This window comes from Benincasa hispida, chromosome 3 (genome assembly GCF_009727055.1).
Source record: "Benincasa hispida cultivar B227 chromosome 3, ASM972705v1, whole genome shotgun sequence".
NCBI classification, from domain to species: Eukaryota; Viridiplantae; Streptophyta; class Magnoliopsida; order Cucurbitales; family Cucurbitaceae; genus Benincasa; species Benincasa hispida.
This window is the reverse complement of record NC_052351.1, coordinates 37,241,442-37,258,775: the sequence shown is the minus strand read 5'-3', so window position 1 is coordinate 37,258,775 and position 17,334 is coordinate 37,241,442.

The window sequence follows — 17,334 nt, the reverse complement described above, 5'->3', positions numbered from 1 at the left end:
CGTGCTGATAACATGTTATAAAATTGAGGAGCAAAACGAAGCACAACGGAAACACGAATATTGAGAAAATATAATAATTATAATAAAAATATATTAAATATATAAGAAAATAAAATAAAATAATAAAGCAACTAGAATTTAAATATAATTGAAATTATGAAATGAAATTTTTTCCCTTCAATTTCTCACAAAATTCTCACCAATCCATACTCCTACAAAACCCACAAATGACCACTATTTATAGGAGTTTTGGCAAGTAGGATGTAGAATGACTTGGATACTAATGATGTGTATTCATAAGACACGTGACCTTTGGACAGTAAGCATGCACATATATCTACCACCTATTTATAATATTTATAATATTTAAGACTTAATTATAAAACTATAATTTTAAATAATTGTAGATATAGTAATTAAAATCTATCGTCTATGATTACTCTTATCAGTGAAATCTATAATCTGTAATATATTGAAAGGTCACAATCTTAGAAATTCTTTTTGGGAACAATGTTATCCATTAAAATTATTTCATAATTGCACTTTTACCCATTTTAATTGTTAGATATTAATAATTAATTCATATACTGAAAATCCACATGGTTGTTAATACCTATAACGATTATCTTCTTTAGAAAACCAATAAATTATTATAAACATATTAAATTAGGTGTAATGAGACGTTCATTATTAATGTCCATTGACATGTGCTACTTATCCATTAGCCCATGCATTGTCCATTTGTCTCAAGATTACACATTATTAGTGTCTATGTAATTCACCTCCTACTTGCCAAATTGCCTATAAATAGTGACATTTGGTGGGTTTTGAAAGATACACACATATTGGTGAACAGTCCAAAAAGATTAGAGAAAGTGGAGAAATCCAAAAAGATACTTCGGATGGATGACCTTGAAACAAACATATTCGACATGTCTCAAGCTCCTGCAATTTCTTAGTAGCCAAAACTTGAACAAGGTAGGTTAGTTCAGATATTTTTCTAAGCTTATTAAATTCTCTTACCTCTTGTTCTCTATGTTGAGTTGCTTGCTTCGCACAAAGCGCTCATCTACCATGATAAAACAAGTGGATACAAGAAAAGAAAAATATTTTTGGATTTTTAAAGTTTACAAGTCAAATTCAACCAAGAAAGAAACCAAATGTCTTGCCTCTTCGACAACGGTGCCATTTTTGTTCACGAGTTAGAAATTGATGTCGTTAATTCAACTTCAACCCGAAAAAAAAACAAAATATTTGTAAATCATCGAAACCTACTTCTTATACTAACAAGTAGCATAAGTGGCAAGTATAGGGTCGAACCACAGGGAGATCAAGATTTAATCTTCTCTTAGGCTAAATTTTGACTATGAAAAGCAATAAAAACGGGGGTTTTGATTTTGGATAAAATGGAAAATATGATTGAAATTAAAATGCGATGGATAAATGTAAACTAGGATTGATCTCTCTAATTTCTAGAGCCATTCAATTTAATTTCTATCCTTGACTTCTGTAACTTAAACATGCAACTGATTCATGTACGCATAGCTACTCGCTTGATGCAATCTAACTACCCTCTACAAAGGCGGACAACTAGCAAGAATCTAATTGAGAAAGCGTCCTAATTACTAATTAATGTTGGAAAAGCCATACCCCAACTAATCTACATGTTTCTAATCCTATTGGGTTTGATAGCATCCATATAGAATTAAAAACATATGCATTACGATTTAGGATTCAATTATGTCAATTAATTTTCAGGAAAGCTATGTTCAATTAACCAATTTTGTCTTTGAACCTAGCAATTCATGCATCCTAGGAATAGCCATCAAATCCACAATTAACTAATGCTACTTGATTTATTTTAGCTAAAAATTTAGGTAAGAACATGATGTAATTAAAAATTAATTAGCCATGCACGATTATGCGTAAACAGTCTACCTCATAATCTTGTGTACATAAATTATAATATATTCGAAGAAGACACAAACTCAGCATACAATTTATTTAAGAACACAGAAAACTCCAGAAATTAGCAAAGAATTAAAGCTCCAAAAACTAAATAGAAAATCGTTACCTCGAACAATCCGTAGACAAATCAAAGAGGAAGATTCAATCCATGTTTACAATCCAAAAGAAAATAGAAATCTAGCCTAAATATATAGAAAAGATAAAGGAAGTGGAAGAACTAGCAGCCATACCCCGGTCTCCATCAGATTTTGCATCCTCCTTTACCTAATTTGGAAAGAAAAATTTTATACCATAGGCATAACGTTGCAACACTCTTGTCGATAGTGACCTTCGAGAATTGGAGTGGCGTAGCAACTCTGACGTGAAGCTGCCTTGCGTGCACGCATTGAAGTCGTTCCGTTAAAAGTATGTAGCCTTGCAACGCTCTCGGGTAACGTTGCAATGCTATCTTGCATCCATGTGTTTTTCCTTTCAGCGTTGAACTGGAGCATTGAACAAGGGTTGCAACGCTCCGGTTAAGGGAATTTTGGTCATTTCTCCTTTTTTGAAGCCCGAACCTCAAATCACCTCCAAATTGTTTCAAATAACCCTGTTTGACTCCAATTGTTTGGTTCTACCTTTTTGGTGCTCAATACCTACTAAATAGGATAATTAACATTAAAAATTCATTAACAAGTCTAAATTAAGCTAGGAACTATAGCTATTTTTTAGAGTCGTAAAAAAGTGTGACATTTATCACTTGACATTATAAGCGACAACAAGTATAAGCGCAACATGAAGACTGAGAAAAAATTAATTAGGCGAAGTAGCTGCAAATATACAATTTCAAATCTTTTATCCTAGAGTTCTATTATGAAAGTTATGTAAACATGGAAATGCCATTGAAAACACACACATAAACCAACTTTTATGCTACTAAATTAAACAATCATTCAAAACAATCACATATCTTAAAATCATGTATAGCGGACATACAAACAATCAGTACAATTGAGGTGTCAATTCAATCAATAAAAACTTATAAAGAATACGAACAAGAATAAAATAATACTTGATAAAATACTGAAATTTACTATTAAACACAAAACCACATAGTCTTACAATTAGACTTGACCAACCCTTATTAGAAACACTAATTCTAGTCGAACATTTTCTATAGCTAAAATTTTACTTTAAATTCATACAATCTAATACTTTGGGTGGATAGGGGCGAAGAAAAGAAGAGAATGAGTGGTCATTCCCTTAAAACAGCCACCTAAACAAAATATTATGACCTAAATTCGAAGAGAAGCATTTATAGATAATGTTATAGCGTTTCGACGCTATCCAAATTTGTGAAAATATTTTGGTCGACTCCTATTGTGTCTAGATGCTATATACAATGTCTCAATGACGTCACCTCGGTTTTCTTAGCTTAAACTTCAATTTTCATGACTCGGATGCTCAATTTCAGTCTAATTAACTCCAATTTGATTTTAATTATTCCAAAGCGCTCCAAAACGACCTTCAATCACTCGATCTCTACAAATTGAAGTATAAAGCATGTGAAAGTAACAAATCTAGTCTAAATAAAAGACATAAAATAACACGTTAAAGGTGCTATCAAAAGACTGATAACATTCTTCGTCTCTTATGGGGGATCAGCTTCAGATTATTTAAATAATGCTTGTAACATTAATAAAAACGTACAACTTTATATATTTGTTCGAGATATGATATATATCTTATATGATATTTTCACATTCAACATATATATTAGTCCTTTAATTGTATATATTCAATCAACAAGAGTGAAATGAAGATCGTTTATACAAATAAGAAGTTACTTGCCCAATATGCTACTTAGGAGAAAAAAGGTAATTTTTACCATCAAAATTTTACAAGTTAGATCAATGCATGGATATATCAATTAATAATTGTATCAAATTAAACCGTAAAACTTTTATATGTTGTAAAGGACTTCTTTAAATTAGTTCATTAAATGAAATATTGGACTGAAATTTTGAATATATATAGTAGCGCGGCTTCTCTTATTTCTCTATTATTTATTTTTATTCATTGAGAAAAAGAATTGCAAGATGGTTTTTTTTTTTCTTGGCTATTTTGAATGTAGTATGTTGGAAGAAGAAGAATGTTATTTAGGGTTGTATAAAGATAGTCTTGAAAGTATCATATTTTTCTTTTTTTTCAATTTAGTTCCATTCATGCTGCACCGGATTCTTCAATTATACAATTGGTCAATAATAAAACTAATAAACTATTAGAAAAGTTCTAAACTTCTCCTTTAAATAATGTGAATGAAGTTGATATATAGCATTACACATTAGGCAGCCTAATTATTTTGGCCTAGAAATATTATTACTAGGCATATGTATAATGACAAAAAAAGATATTAAAATGTAGAAAAGTAAATTGGAATTTGGCATGCATTTTGAAAGATGGAGAGAGAAGTAAAGGAAAGATATGTAATATATTTAAGAGGAGGTAGGTTTTATATATTTATTGATAGATAAAAGTTGAGAATGATGCAAAAGGAAGCATCATTATACATATATTTAGATGCTAACGTCTTCAACATAGTTGAAATAGACGATACTCCAAAGGCCGATGAATGGAACAAAGATTGCGACCTTAAAGATCTTAAGAACATAAGCATCACCGACCTTGACCTTCAGCTTGAGCTCAAGGCTATATGTTTTTCCATTGGGCCCAACCTCAATGTTACCACTCACTACAGCCACCAAGCTCGCTTCAATTCCTACATTTTTGCAATGCTGAGCCACTGCCCAACCAGCTAACTCAAGGACAAACGTATCCAACACATTCACTGGTATAATTTGAAGGCTCCCAGAAATGCTTCCAGTAAGAGTCATCTTTAAATTAGTGGAAACTCACTTTGATCTCTACTCATCATTCTACTCCTTCCACCTTTATATATACTACTAATCTAACTCCCCCCATTCACCATCTACCATTTTTTATTATTATATTTGAAAATATAATTTTTATTGCTTAATTGATAAATTTGAATCTGATTCATTTACATTTAACATACCATTTTTTTTTTACCAAAAACTCATAATATTTTATTTAAGATCGAGTTGCTTCAAAATTGTTTTATTCTTTTTTAATTTTTTTTATATACATAGAGAAATAAAAATGATAACTAACTTTTGAGGATGATCTATATTCCCTTACTTTTACTCATAGATTTAAACAGTAGTAGTTAAATTGAAATAATATTTATTTTATGAAACCACTCTAACCCAAATAATTTTATCCATATTTTATGAAACCACTCTACCCCAAATAATTTCTCCTCCGTTGCATCTATTGGTTGTATTAAGTATCTCTTTTGCTCGTATTGTATGTAATTCTTGCATTTTTTTTAATATATGTATCGCTTTTGGATTTGAGGTATGATAAAAGTACTAAGAACGTGTCAAACTAGTTGAGATATCCCAATGCATCTCATGATCCCACCTCCTCCGTTTAGTATCTTATTAAAAAGAATTTCGCTATATTTTTAGAACAAAAAATTCAAAAGGGGTCACGAAACACGAAACTAAAACATATATAATATCCGTACATTGACATCCACTTTAACATTCTAAAAAAAATTAAGGAAATTGAAAGGAATATATGCTTAAGTAAATTTTTATTCTAGTAAAAAAATATTTTTATAGAATTTAAATAGTATTTTTAAATCCTTGAAACATAAATCTACGATAAAGTGAGTTTAGTCGATAAGAATTGATATGTATTCTATCTTGAGATCGTATGTTGTTCAATCTCTTATCACTTAGATAAGATTTAGATGTAAACTAAAGATTGAAAGAAAATAATTACAAAATAGTGGCCACACACAATTAAAGAGCAACTTAATTAAGTCTTATAGAACTAAAAATTGAATTAAACTTAAGATAAAATTAAGGCAAAAATGAACGATGTGTTGTAGACTATTTAAATATGTCATTTAACATTCATAAAACAAGAATAATATAAATGTAAATAAACACTTCTACAAAGGTTTGTTCTTTCTTTCTGGAAGATGGTGATTTGAATTTTAATTCTCTCTTATCCCAAAAATAAAAAAGCTTATTCTCTAGCTTGAATATAGTACTCATTATTACATTAAAAAATCAATATCTAAAGATTAAACTATCTTGTAATAAAGATTTCATTTTTAATTATTATTATTTTTTTTAAGATATTATTCTTATCTATGCACTTTTTTAGCTGTCCGTTGTCTTATCAAAGAAATGCTTTTAGATATTAAATTAATATATCAACTTAAAATAATAAGTTACTGCGGTATTTTAAGATTCAAATGGTTCAAAATTTTGGTTCTAGAAAATTTATCGAAATATTTTGAAAATATTTAGATTCTTCCATTTCAACAATTTTTCGATTTTTTTAGTTTACTACGTTAGCCCAATTCAAGTTTTTCAATTTTATGGTTCTAATTGAACACAATTCTATTGTTTCACAAACCAATATCATTTTGAACAAAGAATTAAACCCTTTTTATGTTCTATTTTTTTTTTTAATTTTTAACCTTTCTCAATTTTTAACTTTATGTTCGACCCAAAACTTTCAATTCTAAAGAATTTAAATTTGAAAAAAAAACCATAAAAATATCTTATTTTTATTTTTAACCTCATTCAACCTATTTTTTTATTAAATTACTACAATCATTTCACCTCAAAATTGAATTGATGTGAGTTTTTTTTCTTTTGCCATTCAAAATATTCGTAATTTTCACCTCAAAATATTCCTAAACTTTACATTATTTTTTTATAATTATTTTTTATTTTTTAAAATTTATGCTCTCACGTCAATATTTACACATACATTGACCATATACACCTAAATGTTGTCTTATTTTACAAAAAATGTGATTAAAATGGTTAATTATAGTCTAATTAAACCACAATAAAAATTTTATTAATTAATTATAACAATTTTCATCAATTTTCAAAATTTTTTGCTTATAATTAATTATTAGGATATACATATTTATTCTTTTTAATACAATTGAGTATAGGAAAATTCAGACCACAGATCTCGTGATTACTAATATGTCGATTGAGCTAAGCTCGATTTGTCTGATATACATATACTTTGTTGTGCCTTGCACATGTGATGTGATGTTTTTTTATTACGTATATTTATGTTGTAAAATTTTAATTTACAACTTTGAGGTTTTACAAATATATAAAGAATAAATTGTTCTAGACGGTCAATTCTATCTCATATTTTATAATAATACAGATAAATTATATAATTGATTAATCAAATAAAAATGAAAAATATATTTAGGCCTTATTTGATACAATTTTTATTTCCTATATTTTTTTTTATTTTTCAGTTTCTTGTTTCTTATTTTTATGAACAAAAATAGAAACATGTTTAATAACTCATTTGTTTTGTTTTAGAAAATAAAAAAAAAAAAAAACAGAAATATGGTTTGATAATTGATTCTTGCATTTTCAAAAAGAAAAAAAAAGAAAGAAAGAAAGGAAAGAAAAAAGAAAAGAAAAAGAAAAAGAAAAGGAAAAAGAAAAAGAAAGAAAAACAATTTCTATTATGAATATTATAATAGAAAATAAATACCCATTGCTTAGTGTTTCTGTCACCATTCATGTTGTCCATGTGCCATATAGTTATTCATACTTGTATCTATGTAGGTCTACATCCTACTTGCCACTTTGCCTATAAATAGTGGCATTTGGTGGATCTTAAGAATACACCTATATTGTTGAGAATTCCACTTCCACCAATTTTGATATTATCTAATTTCATAATTTTGGTTATTTTATATTTTAGTTATTTCATTTTATAATTTTAGTTTTTATTTATATATTTATTATTATTAAATATTATATTTTTCATATCCGTATTCCTGTTGTGCTCCTCAATTTTCATAACACGTTATCAGCATGAGCTTCTGTTGTTTTCCCCGTTAAAGGTAGGTCTTAGTTAATTTCTCCCTCTTTGTTATAATTAATAAATTTAACGTTATTTTTCATATTCAATATCTATTAAATTTCTAACATAAGTACAATATTTTATGATAGTGCTGCCATGACAAATCTCACAAAATTAGAATTTGTCGCCCTTGGTATTGACGACAATAATTATTTGTCATGAGTACTTGATGCCGAAATTCACCTAGATGCTATGAATCTTAGGGAGACTATTAAAGAAAGAAATATGACATCCAGTCAAGACAAAGTAAAAACTATGATTTTTCTTCGTCATCATATCCTTGAGGGATTGAAAATGAAATATCTTACAATAAAAGATCTCGTATTTTGTGAAAAAATTAAAAGAGATGTATGATCATGAAAAAATAGATATTCTTCCTAAAACTCGTTATGAGTGGATGCACTTGAGGCTACAAGATTTCAAATCAGTAAGTGATTACAACTCTGCATTATTTAAATTCAGTCCAAAATTGTTGTTATGCAGAGAGAAAATTACTGATGTTGATATGCTAGAGAAGATATTTTCTATATTTCACGTCTCGATGCTCCTGTAGCAGCAATATCAAGAGAAAGGTTTTAAACAGTATTCTAAATTAATTTCATGTCTTCTTGTGGCCAAACAAAATAACGAGTTATTGATGAAAAATCATGAATCTCGACAAACCAGGACAACACCATTCCCTGAAGTGAATGTTGTGAATTTTAATAATAATCGTGGTTGAGGTCATGGTTGTGGTCGAGGTCGTGACCGTGGCAGAGGAAGAAATAATTATTATTTTCATGATGGTCGTTCTAATCATTTAAATTTCAAAAGAACCACACAAAATGATGATCACAAAAGAAAAACTCCATAAGATAAAAGTTCAAGAGTGTTGAAAATAAATGCTTCTGATGCGGAATGACTGGGCATTGGTCACATACTTGTCGTACATCAAAACACTTAGTTGACCTCTATCAAGCCTCCCTAAAGAAAAAAAGAGAAAAATGTAGAAGAAAATTTTACATACCAGGATAATGACATATTTGACCATCCTATATGAAAATTTGGATGTGATGGACTTCTTTGAATCTGCCACCAACTGTTTCTTTTGACTTTGAGAATATCTAGACTTATTGTTGTTGTTTTCTTTTATCTATCTGCATGTTTTTTTAGTAACTTTTGTATAGTTTCAGTGTTTTTTTTCTTATTATAATTCTTTTAATGAAGAAACATGGATCATTTTCATATGTTGGGTGTTTTAAAAATGAGCAAAGAAGATCTATGTCTGGCAGACAGTGCAACTACACATACGATACAAATATAAAATATTTTTCCAAATTGACAAAATTTACAATTGACAATGCATTATTTTTTAGTCAATCAAAGAAAAATCTTCTAAGTTTTAAAGATATACGTTGAAATGGTTATCATATTGAGACTGATAATATGAATAATGAGGAATATCTATATATCATATCCACTGTCTCAAATGAAAAACATATATTAGAAAAGTTTTCTGCTTTATCTTCTGGATTGTATTATACTCATATACGAGTAATTGAAACATATGCAACAATGAACCTAAAGTTCATGAATCCTGACATATTTACAATTTGACATGACCGATTGGGTCATCCAGGATCTATAATGATAAAGAGAATTATTGAAAATTCAAATGGACACCCATTGAATAACCTTCTGAAGAACCAGAAGATTCTTCAATCTAATGAATTATCATGTGATGCTTGCTCTCAAAGAAATTGATAATTAGACCATCACCATCTAAAGTGGGGACTGAATCACTCACATTTTTAGAACGAATTCATGGTGATATATGTGGGCCCATTAACCCACCAAGTGGACCATTTAGATATTTTATGGTATTAATAAATACATCAAGCAGATGATCACACGTATGCTTATTATCAAGTTGAAATCTTGCATTTGCAAGATTACTTGTTCAAATAATTAAGTTAAGAGCACAATTTCCTGATTATACAATTAAGATCATTTGTCGTGATAATGCTGGTGAATTTACATGCAGTGACCTGGCACATGTAGATTGCCATTGACCAGGTAATCGTGGACGGGGTCCACGATTACCCTAAGTCGTGTATTGGGTACACGACTTAATGGTCCCATAAATCCCACGACCCCTTCTCTTTCCTCCCATCCGAAGCTTTTGAACTTTTTTCCTCTCTCACAACCACAGATCGCCAACTCCGTCGTCATCCACCGATCAGTTGCCGCCGTCTTCGATCTTTTTGTTGCTGCCATCGTGAGCCGATCTACCACCCACCATCCTTCTTCTCGTCAATCTACCATCCACCTTAGGTAAAGTTTTTTTTTATTTATTTTTCCAATATATGAGTTTGTTCTTAAAAAATAGAGATTTCTTTCATAGATGTACCATTTTTTTTTATTTGGGCTAATTTAAGTGTATGGTTCATAGATCTATTATTTTGTTTTTATTTAGGCTGATTTAACTATATACTTCTTAGATTTGGGCTGATTACTTTTTTTTGTAGTTGAATATCATAACTTAGACTGTCGATTTTTTTAGATTTTTTGGACTAATTTTGTTGGGTTATTTTTTTGATAATTATTGTATGTCAATTAGGATAAGTGTTGAACATCCTGTAGCTCATGTTCATACACAAAATGATTTAGCAGAATCATTTATTGTAACATTCCGAATTTTGTCATAATGTAATTTTAGATTTTTGTAATATTCGAGATTATTGTTTAATTTTTTACTCCGGTTCATCACACTCTTTCATATCCTCAGCATTTGTAATGCATGCCATGTTAGGATCAGAACCCTTATAGTATGCTCTATCAATTTCCACTCCATCAAGAGAAATCATGTTAGCTACTAAAAAGATAAGGGCATGTCAAGTAGAGAAATTATATCAAATCATGCATTAGATGTGACCCTGATAATTCTAGATATGCGTGACTTTGATGTGATACTAGGCATGAATTGGCTAGCTACTAATCATGGCAGCATAGATTGCTCCCATAAAGAGGTCATCTTTAACCCTCCTACAGAAGCTAGTTTTAAGTTTAAAGGGGTTGGGACTGTAGTCCTACCTAAAGTAATTTCAACATTGAAGGCCAGTAGACTATTTGACCTAGGAGCCTGGGGTATTATGGCCGGTGTGGTTAACAATAGAGAGGCTGAAGTCACCTTGACTTCAGAACCAGTAGTAAGAGACTTTCCAGATGTTTTTCCATAGAATCTTCTCGGACTGCCCCGGCAGCGGGAGATAGATTTTGCTATTGAGTTGGAGCCAGCACAACTCCCATTTTGAAAGCTCCATATAGGATGATGTTAGAGTTGATGTCGTAAATCTCGTAGGGTCCTGTAGTTTGTAAACACATGTATGAACAAAGACTTTGTGATTTATAATATGAGATATTTTATTCACTCCAGTCTATGAAATATGAGATATTTTAGTTGCATTAACCACAACCTAATAAACTAAGATCCCTGGTTATCGTTGTAGCTTAAGCATGTATGTGGAGACATACAAGTGGATCGTGCTTTAAGTGATAACCTAAATGGTCTGTAGTATATGGATGAATGAGGGATACCTTATCCTAGTGACACTACGAGTGTGATCATTCTGATATTGTAAAGTGCTACAAATATTATAAAGTGCTATAAATGATCTGATCCTGATCATTCGTGTATTAAACATGTGAGCGGGGATACTCTATACAAAGAAGTTTGTATAAGACCGGACCACGAAATATTTAGTCTTGTTATATAACGTCGTTCATAATTGAGAATTTTATTTCACTAGGATGACTATAGGTAACATGACTTTAATCCTGAGTGAGTTGTGAACTCCTGCCTATGAGGGGCAGTCCTTTGATTTACATGGGTGCGAGTGGCCAAATCGCCGACTCAAACCTACCACTTTGAGAATTCGTCTAATTGGGGAGCTAGAAACTCAGCTACATAAGATGGAATTCACTCATTTCCCAAAGTAAGATAAGTAGATAAATTGCTCCCTTAAAGGCTGATTCCGAGGCTTGAACAATGTGGCGTCGCACCTCTTGGCCTGAGAAAGGTTAGTCATAGTGGGACTATGATATAATGTTCATTAGAGGGATCAGTGGTACTTAAGGAGTTAGATGGAACTAAAGGGGCAAAACGGTAATTTACTAAAAAATAACTTTTGCTTTTGATAATTAAACAAGTTCGAATCAACTTTGATTAAACACTCTAACAAACTATCATCGAATTTTCATGCATGCAACAAATCTATCTAATTCATCTTTGTACGTAGGTTCCCAGGTAAGGGTGTTCGATTTCCGTCAGCTTAAATACCCAAGCCTAGACAGAACCTGCCTTAGACAAAAGGTCCCTTATAGATAGATTTGGTACATATTTAATCTTTTATTAGTCAATTTAATCTGATTAAACTGGTTAAAAGATTAAACTTAGGTTTCTAATCTCATTAGAACCGTGATCTTAGGTTCATCTCAATCAAATTTTAAAACTCTTTCAAAACATGATTTAAGCCTAAGTTTGCATGCATGTCTTTCTTATTGATTTTAATTCTAATTTCTTTAATTATAACACTCATAAAAAGAAACAACTAAAACCATCCACATTGCTAAGCTAGACTAGGTATTTATAACTTTTATAAGTTAACCTAAGTGTCATGCTTCATGCAATGTTCATTCATTACTATGTATAACTCTTATATAACTTATAATGAATCAAGCATACATGCTTTCATACACCCTTATACTATAACACTTATAATATAAAGATGATGCATGGATATGCTTAATGTATGCATATATTATTACTCTTATATTATATGATGCATGAGCATGCTTTAAAGTAATTTAATCATGCAAACTACTATATTATAACTATTATAATATAAAAATGACATGAAAAAATGCATCATCTATGGTGAGTTTTGAAACTATATGGCATACTTTATGGCATATAATTAAATATACATCATATGTACATTCATTAAAATTAATGGACCAGGATAATTAGCCTAGAAAATCGAAAAAGAAAAGCTATCTTTTACAAAATCCATCGAGCCAACCGGTTCAAATAGGCGAACCGAGTCTTGAACTACCCGGGTGAAGCCTCGTTCTTTGAACATATAGCAGCTCCTTGTGATCGATGAGTAACGCTGAACAAGTATAAACGATCGTGCAACATGGATCGAGTGCCTATGACTATGCGATAAAGCATGAAGGCCACGTGATCGTGCAACACACATCATGTAACACATGCCTAAACGATCAAGTAGACGACAACTATGCAATGAAGCATGATCGTCTAAACGATCGTGGAGCAAGCATTAGGTATCGTATACCACGTGATCCAGTAGTTAGTGACTATGCAATGAGCATGCTGGCCCACTCAATCATTTAGTACGTGTGCCTACCATGCATCGAGTATCATATACTCAACGATCGTTTACCTCAGCGTCTACGCGATCGAGTAGCCAATGCAACATGATCAAGCAAACTCTTTACTCGATCGCGTAGCATTAGCCATGCGATCGTTTAGCAAATACTACACGATTGAGTAGAACTTTTCTACGCGATCGTGTAGCCAAATCTAAACGATCGTTTAGCCTAGGGTACACGATGCAACCAACCCTTGGTCTTCTTCCTTGAAGTGAACAACATCTCCATGCGTTGAAGCTTCATCACGAACGACTCTTACAGACATAAACACTTTGAATACAAACTCGATAGAAAATTAATTATGCCCAAAAACATAGAGGCCCTTACAAATTAAAGTGAAATGTAAAGAAAGCTTTAAAACCAGAGGCAATCACCCCGAAACATCCATCAATTCATATCCACAACTACATCTAACACTTAAACGCATTGTAGAAACGCAAAACCCACCAAGAGTGCTAATGTAATTCAATACATCAATGGAATTTGGAATATCAGAACAACCTAGCTCTGATACCAATTGAAGAAACTCTTACAGAGAACCTATGAGCGGAAGCAGATCATTCCAAACCCCATTGTGAAAGAACATGAACATTTGGTGTCTAACAAACAGTTATGCATCAAGTAAATTACAACATGCTTCAAAAACTAAAAACAAAAGGGATCGAGTGAAATACCTTTGATAAACTTTTCTTCTCGTATTCCCTCGATCAACACCAGCAAGGCACCCAACAGTACGAACACAACGCCTCTAGAATATCCTCAAACACAATCGAGTAACACTCAATCCTCGACCCTTGAAAGCAAACTCGACACTACCAAGAGGCTACCTTGGTATTCTCGGTGTGAGAATCCAGGAGGTGTGGGCTCTGTATGTAGGATCTAAAGGCAACACTAGAGGGGGGGTGAATAGGGTTGACTACCAATTTTTAAAAAATAATTTTATCTTCAAACAATGCTCAATAAAGTTAACCCACTAATTTGATTAAAGAAAATTTATGCAAGACAAAACTTAAATCATGCTAGCTATGATAACCTCAAATTTAAAGACAATTTAATCAAGGATAAATTTAAATAACACACTAAAAATTAAATCATGCAATTAGGAAAGATTAAAAAAAATACTAAGACAAGAAGTAAAAAATTTTGAAAACAAGAAATAAAAGAGAGAGAGGAAGAGAAAAACCGGGAATTATAATGGTTCGGCAAATTGCCTACTCCACTTCTCCAACACTCCTTCTTGGGTATTTCACTATGTGATCCTCTTGCAAGTGAGGACCAAACGGAACACAAACCCTCTTTTTCCTTAGGCTAAAGAGAAACCCAAGTATCCTTTTTAATGGTTCAGGATCAAACCAATTTCTTTTTCTCACAACCCAAGGTGTACCCACACCTTAATACAATTCCCAAAAATTAAAAGAAAACCCACACATATTACCTCTTGAAGGCTAAATACACAAGTTGAGCACTCAAAAAAACTCACAAAAATAACTCTAGGCCAATTTAGGAGCAAGAGGACAAGAATTTGAGAGTAGAGAGAATTGAGAGCTTTTTTTTTGGTGTGTGTGTCAATGAAGAGTAAAATCAAATCGAATTTATAGGCGAGGGGGATAAATTTTGGCCATTGGATATGATTGCAAATGAAGGGTGGAGATTGATTAAAAATAGAAAAGGAAAGGATTTGTAATTAAGAGAGGAATTTTGAAAGATTGGAATTATTGAGAATTTGGAGATAAAAAGGATTTGAAGGATGACAATTTAGGAAGGAAATCAAATTTGAAAAGGCTGAAACTTGGTGAGAATTTGGAGAAAATTGGATCAGAAAATTAAAGGAAAATAAGAATGAATATAAAAAAATAGCCGGATGAAATGAGCATCACGCGCACAGGGGAGAGGATTGAGCGTCACGCGCCCCATTCTGTGAAGAAACCGCAGGCACGTGCGGCGCACGCGCGCGAAGCTAGGTGACCGCACTTGTCATTATCTCATTCGTCCATGGTCACCACGTCACGCCACATCATGTGTCACGTCATCGCCATGTCAGCAAAAAGTGATCAGTTGGAGTGCCACGTCATCAATATTGACCGTTTGTGTGTCACGTCAGCAAGGTGCCACGTGTCACTGCCGCGTTGGATTTCCTCTCCAATCTTCTTTTGCTTATAACTTTCTCGTTTGAACTCCGATTTGAGCAATTCAAATTGCGTTGGAATCGTCTTTTCGAGCTCTACAAGATAGTGACTCTGAAACACTGAAAATATTAGTAGAAAAAATATGAATTTGTTATCATCAAAATACTTGGTTTGATTGAAGCCCTAAAGCTAACACTGTATGGATATGGTAAAGGGAAGGAGGAATTATACGATCGGGTAAGTGGGAGAATCAAGAAGCCTATCGTCTAGACTTGGATACTCGATCGTTGAGTAACGAGGAACTATCGTCTAGCAAACATTCGATGCTTGATCGTTTACTCTCTCAAGTTTATCGAATAGCTATCTGCCTTATGAGCGATGGATTATGAAAAAATGAAAACGTTTTCATTTTATCCATCAGTTATTAAAAATGATTAAAACTTTCCACTCATTCGGTTAATAGAGAAAAAGATAACCAATAAAAATTATCTCATAATTGTTTCATTATAAATAAATATAATAACTAATTTATCATATTATATTTAAAACCTATAGTTTTAATATCACATCATATGTAATATTTAAACCATAGTTCTTTTTCTCCTTCTTGGTATTCAATATAAATCATATTTATATTAATTCCTCCAATTAATGTATCTCAATTTAATCATATCATATATAATCAAATTCCCTTTTGTTAATTTGAACACTTCAAACTAACCCAAAAACTGATTCTCAACATGAATCCATTGAGCTACCGAGGGGACCTTATAGACCTGTAGCTTGAAGCTCCAATGGTATGTGAATAACTAACTAAACTCTTAATCATGATATTCACCATCCATTAACTATCAGGAATTCCACTAAAGACTAACAGTTGCACTCTTCACACTACAGTTCTTTGTCCATCGGATATAACCAATCAACAGTACGATGAACCTTCACAAATCGCTCGTAAGTATAGCTGGACATATTTACCATTTTTCCCCTGTAGTTACATCTAACTCCTGAAGTACCACTTATTCCTCTAATGAACAATACGTCATAGTCTCACTATGAGTAAACCCTTCTTGAGCCAAAATAAGGTGTGGCACCACATTGTTCAAGCCCCAGAATCAGCCCTTAGGGGAGCAATTTATCTACTTACCTCTACTTCGAGGAAGGAGTGAATTCCATCTTGTGTAGTTGAGTTCCCAGCTCCCCAATTAGACAAATCCCCAAAGTTGTAGGTTTGAATTGGCAATCTGGCCACTCGCACCCATGCAAATCAAAGAACCACCCTCATGGGCAGAAGTTCACAACTCCCTCAAGATTAAGGTTATGTTACCTATGGTCATCATAGTGAAATGAAAATCTCTGTCATGAACGGTGTGATATAACGAGACTAAACATTTCGTGGTCCGATCTTATACAAACTCCTTTGTATAGAGCATCCTCACTCGCATATCTAATACATGAATGGATAGGATCAGACCACTTGTAACACTTTACAACATTTGTAATACCTACAAAGCGGGTCACACTCGTAGTATCATCAGGATAAGGTTTACCTCCTTTATCCATATACTACAGACCATTTAGGTTATCACTTAAAGCACGATCCACTTGTATGTCTCCATATACATGCTTAAGTTACAACGATAACCAGGGATATTAGTTAATTGGTTTGTGGTTAATGCAACTAAAATAACTCATATTTCATAGACTATAGTGAATTAAATATCTCATATTATTATATTACAAATGTTTGTTCATACATGTGTTTACAAACTACAGGACCCTACGAGATTTGGGAATCTACTCCATAATCTCCCAC